At 41.6% G+C, this 10,299-nt stretch overlaps 1 long non-coding RNA gene across 1 annotated transcript; it reads right to left on the reverse strand.

Annotated features, from left to right (window-relative positions):
* Positions 1-701: 701 nt before the first annotated feature.
* Positions 702-1,764, reverse strand: LOC122983173. Its single transcript, XR_006403599.1, has 2 exons — positions 1,458-1,764; positions 702-1,193 (listed from the first exon to the last, which is right to left on the reverse strand). It is a non-coding gene; the product is annotated as an uncharacterized LOC122983173 (long non-coding RNA).
* Positions 1,765-10,299: the final 8,535 nt, after the last annotated feature.

Raw genomic sequence — 10,299 nt, forward strand, 5'->3', positions numbered from 1 at the left:
CAGTATGTGGACAGTGACTTGATCACAAGATATTAAGACAACAAAACAAACCAATAACAACTTCCCCTGTCCTTCTATGCCAGTCTCTTTCTGATTGTCCATGTCATGTTTGTTTAATATGCTATTTTTAAATGTTCATTTAAACTAAATGTTCTGCATGTTTTCAGTTCCTCACTGCAGCTGTTCCATAAATTAACTCCTTTGACTGTAATACAATGATATTTTACATTAGTCCTCACTTATCATTTATTGCACAAGTCATGTTGACGTTCTCTCATTTGAAACAACTTTTGGATACTTTTAGGTAACAATTGATTTTTAACTTTGTACATGATTTGAACCGTTTTAAATTCAACCTAATCTTTAAGTTTTAGAGCCTTTAAATTGAATAAAAAGTGGGTTTCTTGGTTCTCTATGTGGTTTTGTTTACACAAACTTGTGTGCTGTGCATGTAGCAGATGTCCATATAAAGAAATCCGTCACCAACTGACGTCAGCTTGGGCTGAAAGTAGAAAAAAACAAGTTAGAAACAGCGTTCAGAGCAGTCTGAAGCTGCTGCTTTCTGCTCACAGGGATGACTGTGACATACGTTTACCTCGTTATTTGACACGTTGGCCACTTTTAACATGAACATCCGACACACAAATACACGCATAATATATATAAATAAAAATATGGAAAAAGCATAATACGTCCCCTTTAATAAAACCAATATTTAAACCAATTAATAAAATAAAACTATTACACAAAACTTAAATGTATTTCCCTTTTGCTTTCCAACCTTTCTCAGAAGTTATGACCTCTCTTTATCTTATTTACCAATAACGGAGCTCCTAATTTAAGGGCACACACACACACACACACACACACACACACACACACACACACAAACAAAATAAAACAGTGTCCTTTAAAACCAGAACCAAACGTTGCAGGTCTGAGTCGTTGCTCGGAGCGTAGTGACCTGAAACAAATGGCCGCTGCACTAGCAAATGCAAGCTACAAAATAAAATAGCAGGTGCACTGGTTAATTGTTACTCACTAATCCCTGAGTTGAAGCATGGGCGATGCATGACGAGAGGAATGATGAGTGAGGTTACAGGCTGGCGGGCGACAAGTCCAGACGAAGTGAAAGCTGAGCGGGAGACATCAACTCGTCCATAGAGTCCAAGGACTGTTTCCTGGTCCTCCGTCTATTAGACGTACATGACAGTTGTTCTCAGTCACTTAACTCGTCCTAAAGCTCCTTTACTTCTCATGCCGAGTTCATTTTGAGCTTTTAACTAATTGACATTAACACATGCTAGCAACAAACAGTAACATTAGCTGCTACTACGGTGAAATATGTGCTAATATAACTAGCGCGCTAATGCGCTAATCGCGATTAGCATCTACCTTTTACACGCACTACGTCGTGATGAAGCGATACAAAAAATACATACACAGAGGTTATTTACCTTCTGCATGTGGCTATTATGTCCGTTACCCGTCGGTAAAACTCTGCATCCATCAACACAACGAACATAAACAGTCTTCATCCATGGATGTACAAAGAGAATTGGATACAGCGTCGGCGGCGGGGCCTCGTTCATGCGGCCCATAGAGCATGCGCACTAGTAACGGTCGCCGGCCGAGTCGACTACTTCCGGTTTAGGCCTCCGGCTAACTTGAATGGGGATGAAACAATTCAATCGTGCGGCTCCTCTAGGCTTTTGAAATGTGATCGGACCAAATGGATCAAATTCTGATAGAGAGACAAGTCATTTCTTTCTACGTCCATGTCTTCAACAGCGTAAACAACCTTCACACAGCTCCTGTTCGTCGTCTGACCAGCCCGTGGCTTTACTCTGCGGGGTCTCCTCTACATCCCGCCCCTCCACCTTTACAATTGGCTGACAGGTTGGTAACAACCAATCAAATCAACAACATGTTAAGATGGACAACTTTATGTCCTCTGGGACTAGGTTGTGAGATAAACACGCTGCTCTCATGTGAACAGCAAACAAACTACTTGAACTGCATGAACTTCACCAACACAATGACAAAGATTTATTCATCTGCCTGTTTTTAATTCACTATGAACTGTATTAAACATTCAACTTAACTGGTTTGAATAGAATAATTTTTAAACATTTAAAAATGATTTATTGATCTTTATTTATTTACATATTTGTCTAAAATGAAAACTTTTTTTAGACTGAGCTACATTTGAGATATATACACACACAGTAAGTTATATGTGGGACTATGAAGGAACAGCATAAGGTGGATAACAAAACTTTATTTAGAGGATCTTTATATAGTATTGAAATTGACTTTTAGCTTTGATATAATTTATGTGGCTTCAATCATAATTTATTATCCAATATTACTCCAACAAATTTAATTTCACTCTTTCTATTCAACATCATTCATCATGGGTTTCCTGTATGAGTTAGTTGAACACTTCTCAAATATTATAAAGTTAAATTAGTCTTAGTTAGTTTAAGTGTTTAACTCTTTAGCATTTCCAGTTCTTTTTCCACTGTATCCAAAAGTTGTTCCAAATTATTACTGTGACAAAATAAATGTGTATCATCTGCAAATATAGTTTAATATTTTGGAAACCTTACATATATTATTTATGTACAAAATAAACAACAATGGTCCTAACACTGAGCCCAGGGGAACCCCACAAGTCACCTTCAGTATTTGTTGATTTCTTGGATAATAAGTCCTGGTCAACTGTATCAAATGCTTTTTGAGATCCATGAATACTCCCACTGCATATTCCTTATTTTCTATTGCAGGTGATATTTCCTCCACAAGCTCCAAGTTTCCCTATTAGATCTAAACCCATATTGCTGTTCATATAGTATATTTTTACAATATTATAGAGAAGCCTGTAATCGGAGAGTATATTCTCCTGCCATATATATATATATATATATAATCTGGACTTCTCCACAGTGCTGATACCTCCCCTTCAAATAGACGTACCCCTTTGGATGTGTGTCTCTGAGGACTGAGTTATATAACATTTTTCACAGGATTTCACTCAGCTACATGGTGTCACCCTGTATGTTGGAGAGTGTTTGTGCACTCACCAGGATAAGTCCGTCGAGGATGGCCAGGTTCTCGGAGCAGCCTGGCGCTTCTGTGAAGCCCCGCTGACGAGGGTGGATGGCGCAGGCCTCGGTCAGTCTCATGGTCAAGACTCTTGAGAACGCTCTCAAGACTACTGAGCCGGCTTTACTCTGATCGCTAGACTTGGGGATCAGGGTGGTTCGGCTCTGTTTCAGGCACCTCGGCAACCGCCCACTGTACAGTATGGCGTTGAACAGGTCCGCCAGCTTCTCGCCCTTCTTGTCCCACATAAGTAGGACGTTGTGTCCAACGCCATCAGGACCAGGCGCACTCGCCTGGTCCATCTTCCGAAGTGCCTGTAGCGCCTCAGCCGGTGAGATGGGAGGGCATAGGGACAAGTTGTCCGCCTCTGGCAAGGAGGCGAACTGACCAAGGCCCACGAAACTGTCGTCTCTCTCCCATATCCCCTTGTATGTCTCAGTGACCAGTCTGGGATCAATACGGCAGACCGTTTGTTCCCTGCCATCGAGCACCAACCTCGCAGCAGAGCTTCTGTTGCTCCGATACAGCGTCTGCATGTTCTTGTATCGGAGCCTCTTGTTCATTTTGAGGCGTTTTTGACGATCCGACCAGGTCTTCCTTCCCGTACTCACGATTCGAGCGTGGCCCCGAATCCGCAGTCTCGCGAGTACTTTCCTCAGATAACGGTTGGTTGCCTTGCAGGAGGAGGTCAGTGGTGACACGCCATCAGCACTGTTCACCTGCAAGGTCTTTGCAAGGTGCTCCTTGACCAGGGCCACCGGGGCTCTGGGAGGCAGCTCCTCAGTGATGTCCGGCAACTTCCCTAAGGCAACCGCTGTGGGGGACTTATCCACAGTTTTTCTCCTCAGCCTCCTGAGGCTCCTCCATTTTCGCTGTATCTGGGCCTTGGTGTAGTGGGGGAGGGCCGAAACCGCTGCCTCGAGGAACCCAGATTTTCCGCCGAGGTCGTTGTGTACGCGCTCTAGGGTTGCCAGTTGGGCCTGGGTCCACCCACTGACGGTTGCCGCCTTAGCCTTCCGCTCTCTTGCCTTGCTGGCATACAATCCCAGGTGTTTCCTCCTCTGATGGGCCGAGAGGCTCCTCTGTGAGGAGAAAGATTTAGGGCATGTATTGCAGGCAAACCCCGTGATGGTTCAGTTACACCACTAGTAAACACTTGTTATTCTAGTTACTTTAAGCTTATTACTCAATATACGGCTCAGCTTAAAAAGGAACTAAAGAAACTGTCAGAAGCAGCAGCCAGACCTCCTGCACTCATTCACTAATCACACATCAACAGGTGACTGAACAACCACTCAATTAAAAACAATGAATGAGTCCAGACAGCTCACTATAACATCAACAAGCAAACTAACATTACCCACAACACATTATATGATCTCTGCTGCATTCTTGTTAAGGAGATAAAAAACACAAAAAAGCCACACAGAGACATTTAACCATCAGAGATGAAATTAGCGACCAAAGAGACAGAGAGAGAGAAGCTGTATCTGACTCACGTTATCTGATGTCTTCTTCTTTCTATCATGGAGATGAAGTATTCATGTCATAACGTCCATTTGTGACTGTTGGTCATCTTGTTTGTTAGTTAACAGAACTTTGTGGCTGCTGCTTAACCAGTCTGATATCATTAGCAACAAAGGCTGCTACAACAAGCTAACTGTTGCGTTGGCTAACGCAAGGAGCTATCTACTGCTGCTACTCTGCCTTACAGTGGAGAGAATTGAAGATGAAATCTGGAAACTATCATTGGACCAACTTGATGTCAATATTGCATTCTGGTTGTTGATTGGTTAGAGAGGACGTCGTCCCTTGGAGCGAAATTTTACGTGTCATGGCCAATCACAGATTAGCATGAAAAAAAATGAAATACATTAAGTCCAATGTAAGAGATGCAGAGGACAGCAGGCACCCGTCCTCCTCTGTCCCCCACTCCACCTCCACCAAAATTCAGTAGTCTTACCCACATCTAAAGCAATCTACAAGTAAGTTTGTGACCATTGCTGTCCCCGTTATCTGTTTTCAACACCACCAGTATAATATTTAGACTAGGTCCCTAAAATGAATGGAAGTGAATGAGGAGCCTGACACCTGGGAGAAATGGTGGTGTTGAGGGCAGACAACAAGGACAGCAGTGATCACTAGCTTACTTGTAGATGCACTTTGATAGAGGTAAGACTGCTGAATTTTGACAAGTTCTACGAAAGTGAAATATCCATTTAAGGACAATCCAGGTGGAAAGTTGATCAGTTCTTCCTCGGCCCATGTCCAACCTTTCTACAAAGTTTTGTGGTGTTACGTGAAATGCGTTCGGAAGTTACGCCTTTTAGTGATTGGTCAGGGTTACAGCGCCCCCATTTGGTGGATGATTGTGGAAATTTAATCAATTCTCAGTTGACCTACAATGAACCTTCTACAAAGCTTTGTGCAAATCCGGCCACAATGCTAACACACGGACAGACGGCTACACCCATTACTATATACAACAGAGATAAAACAGCGTAGTAGGCTGATCAGTCTCTAGATGAAGACCAACCGTGCAGTTGTATATGTGTTCTGTAGTCACTTTAACCTTGTTCTCCATTTTCATTACAGGCACATTGACTCCAATCACAAACTGATCGCCTGGAGATTTGTTTTCCATGGATGCATTGATGGCTACAGTCGTTTATTTGGAACGTTGCACAAACAAGCGTGCTTCAACTGTTCTCTCTTTTTTCTGCAATGGTGTATCTCAGTTTGGTTTGCCACTCAGAGTAAGAGGGGACAGAGTGGGAGAAAATGTAGATGTGGCAAGGTTTATGATTGAGAACAGGGGTGCGGACCGGGAGAGTTATATAGCTGCTAGAAGTGTTCATAATCAACAGATTGAGAGGCTGTGGGCGGATGGCAATAGAGTTGTCTCTGACTTCTACTGACAACTATTTCAATACATGGAGAGTGTAGGAATTCTTGATTCAAATAATGAAGTGCAAGTCTGAGCATTACATTATGTTTATCTCGGAAGAATCCAGCAATCTTGCCTTGAGTTTGTCAGACAGTGGAATCACCAACGATTGAGAACTGAGCAACACATTGGCATGAGCAGTGGTGTTTTTAAAAAATTGGTGGGGCAACAACTACTTCAATAGATAGGCTACATACCAGGAAAACTACAGTACTTGCTCTTGCTACTGATGTGTTTTTAACATGTTATGGGTCCATGCATGGCTCCACAAAACACTTTTAACAACAAAGTGGCTTCTAGCAGGTCCTGTACACATAACCAGAGGAAGAGAGAGAGAGAAATTACACAAGTTACATCACCACTGTCACAAGCCTGAATTACACAACACGTAGTTCCCACCGAGCAATCTGATTGGTCAACTAGACATTTAGAACAGCACACCTAGCCGTGTTCAAATGAAAAAAGCCTTATCACTAAAAATATTATGTGTGGCTTTGCTAGTGTCTTTGATTTGTTTTGTTTTGTGGGGGATCTGCGGTGAAAACCCGGAGTGGAGTTTTGAGTTAATGTTTGTGAAAGTGGATTGAACTGAAGTGATTAGGGGTTGTGGGGAAAACAAAACGGACCCTTTACTGGGTGGATTGAACTCTGAGACTGAGACGAGTTACACACACACACACAGAAAAACCTGAACCCTTCTTCACTCTTCATCATTATCTGGCTCCCCCACACACAGCTTAACTTAACCATTTTCCCTTCAGTTGAGAGTTTATCTCAGCTTCCACTCCAGCATCCTCCATCAGCTGTGCCGGTGCTGTGGCGCTACTAGCTTACAAATATATGTGAAGTTTGCGGACGTAGTAGCTAAATCTGTCCATGGAAAAAATATTTTTCTCAACGGATATCTTAGTTACAACGAGATTGAGCTAGCAAAGCAGTTTTGTGTTTATATGTGTTGTATTTATTCAGTTTGGGAAAAGCCACGATCTCTAGAAAGCATTAGCTGAAGTTGGCTGGTTGACTCACGACAGTGATGCGTTCAGGAACGAGGCGCCTGAACGCATCACTGAAGCACAACCTCTCTGAAATATTGATTCATTAATAATGCGATATTATATCGTCATAAGCCGACACAGCCAAGCTCAGAACAAATCAGCCTACATGGCCATGAACGAACAGCAAAGAGCTCGACACTACAACGAAGTGCAAAGACAACTTTTTAAGGATACTAATCTATTCTGTGACAACAACTTTATGACAACAACCTCAGTAGATAAGCACGGACACACTGACACTCGTCACCATCTACATCAATCGATCCAGCACAACAATATGGCCAATGCACGGACCAGAACCACCAAAATATACTTTCACTTACCAGCTGACGGCTCAGAAAAGGGCAGCATGGCGGTTTTTCCTCCCGCGGTTAATTTAACCAGCAGTTTGAGTGATGACAGTACTCCGTGGCTGCTGGGCTCCGAGGCGCTTTAAATCCAGTTTCTCCTCCAAATAAAGGCTTTGTACCCTGTGCTTGGTTATGAAATCCACTTAATTCATTCAAGTTTGCTAGCGTTGGAGGAAAGTCTCCCCTCTGTTGCCGACTGTAAATTTCAAGCTCGCGCTGTAGCCGCACTGCAGCGTCATTTAAAATATTTCAAATGACGCTGCTGCGGGGCGGCGGGCTGTCTGCCCCACATGTCATCACATCTACATCTACATTGAACACATGAACACTCATATCTTCCCACGTACAACACACATTGCATTGTGAGCATAGATGTATTATAAGAGCTCTTATTATACATCCATGATTGTGAGAGAGGGGCTAGTCCCACATTCACGCCGGCCACCGTAGGCCCGCTGCGGACGTGAATCAGGAAAACGCAGTCTGAAGCAGCAAGACAGGGAACAACTGAAAATGAACTAAAATCATAACACTAATTATAATGCAATTTAGGAAGATGCTATATTCATACATAATAAATTATAGCAGATAAAACATTGAAAATTGATAATAAAATCATTTGTGTTACTTTTTAACCAGCTGTTAATGTTTATATATATTTTTTTCAATATCCCTAATTAGCTTTCCACAGAAACAGCCCAGTCATTTAGTAATGCCAATCTTTTCTCTACAATTGCCTTTTTAAATCCTGTTAAAAGCCACCAAACAAACAAACTATCAGGTTGTACACATCAGCAAAATATCTTCTGCCCAGTACCAAGCAGCTGTTCCCCCAGTAACACCAGCCGAGGCACCAGTGACAATGAGTAGCATTGTTATCTATACATGTCTGCACATTATCTATAGTATAATTATATCTATATTATTATTAGTAGTAGTATTAGTATTATCTCTTTGTGTAAAGATATAAGCCCGCCATTTTAATTGTAACATTATATATAGTAATTATATTGTATATTATTTATTAATATTAATTATATATTATACTGAGACTCCTCAGTGTTGTTTGTTTATGTTAGTATATATTTCTCCTTGTGTCTTCATTTCTTTTTTCACACAGCTTTGTAAATATTTCTATTTCATGTATTTATTTGTTCACTGTTGACGTATTGATGTTAATTGATTGAATTAAGTTATGTATTGTTGTTTGTATTTAATGTATATTGTTACACAGTTCTGCATTCATCTATTATTAGCAGCCATATGTTCTCTAGAGTTAACCTGGTCTTTCAGGTTCACATGATCCGACTCCAACATTGTTCATTTGAGACTTTCTGGTGTCTAGCAGCACGCTGCTGAATGACGTTTACATTTAGCTGTTTTCAAAAGACCCTCAGCCAACCTACATTTATAATTGTACCTATCCTCCTGTATTTCTGTTAAACCTGCTTTAAATCAAACATGTTCAGCATCAAATTAAAGCTTAAATGATCTTCTTTGCAACAAGTATTGACTTTCCAGCCTAGCACAGCCATAGCATCGGTAAACTTCTCCAAATACAGAAACACACGCTCTGATATGAACACAGCAATAAAAAGTATTATCTCTCTGGAGGACTGAATTTAGATTTTAATTTGTCACAAATGTCACAAATCAAGCAGAAAACACAAATTAAAAGATCAACTAGTGAAAATGAATCAGTACTTACTCGTCCTGCTATTTTCCTCAAGAAAGTCTTCTTCACAAAAAGAAAAGAACAACAACCTCTGAACCACCGCTGACGAGACACTGAGACTTTAAAGACTCATTAACATGTCAGTGAGGAGAGCTAACTGGACACTTGGCTTTATAGACAGCCCTGTGCTTCAGTCTCATTCTGACAAACTGACATTCTTGCATAATCATATGTTCATGTTTGCTTGTTTTTTGTTCAGTCTTTTGGACCTTTAAAGTTGAAACAGATCATGTTTTATTGTAAGGAGCCGTGTTTTGAATAAAGGCTTTTAATTGAATCCTAGTGATTTTGTTCCTGCTCCATTCATCAGTGCCTGAAGTTTTTCCTTCCATTGATGATAATATCTCATGAAATAACCCACTAGTGTTCAGTCTGATGGTCAGCTGAGCTGTACGTATCACACACAGGTATCACATGACGTGACCACAAAATCATGTTGTGGGATCTTTTCTAAGTTGATCTATTAGAGTAGATGGAGTTTACATGCCCTTTTTCTGTTGGTATTGTGTTTGATCTATCACTACGTTTAGTGCAGTAAAGGATCTGATTACTTCAGATCGGCTGTGGTTCAGGAGGTAGAGCGGGTCGTCCACTAATCGGAAGATCGGCGGTTCGATTCCCGGCTCCTCCAGTCCACATGTCGATGTGTCCTTGGGCAAGACACTTAACCCCAAATTGCTCCTGATGGCTGAACCATCAGTGTATGAATGTGTGTGAATGGTTAGCTTCCTCTGATGGGCAGGTGGGGACCTTGCATGGTCGCCCCTGTACCCATTCAGCGTGTGAATGTGTGTGAATGTGTGTGAATGTGATTCGTAGTGTAAAAAGCACTTTGAGTGGTTGGAAGACTAGAAAGGTGCTATACAAGTACAGTCCATTTACCATTCTTCCACCTATGATTGTAGCTTATACAAACTTGATAAGATGTCAAGAGGCTGTACTTTTCTTTCTAAATTGTTGCCTGTGTGTCATCTAGGCAGTGACCATCGGGTGGTGCTAAACATCTGACATGGCTCCTGCTCCGCTGCACCAGCCTGTGGGGGAATGGTGGAAGTTTACATGTGTGTTAGAGGCACACAGACAGCTGAACAGAGGCCCACAGAT

The sequence above is a fragment of the Thunnus albacares genome, chromosome 5 (genome assembly GCF_914725855.1).
Source record: "Thunnus albacares chromosome 5, fThuAlb1.1, whole genome shotgun sequence".
In the NCBI taxonomy this organism is placed as follows: domain Eukaryota; kingdom Metazoa; phylum Chordata; class Actinopteri; order Scombriformes; family Scombridae; genus Thunnus; species Thunnus albacares.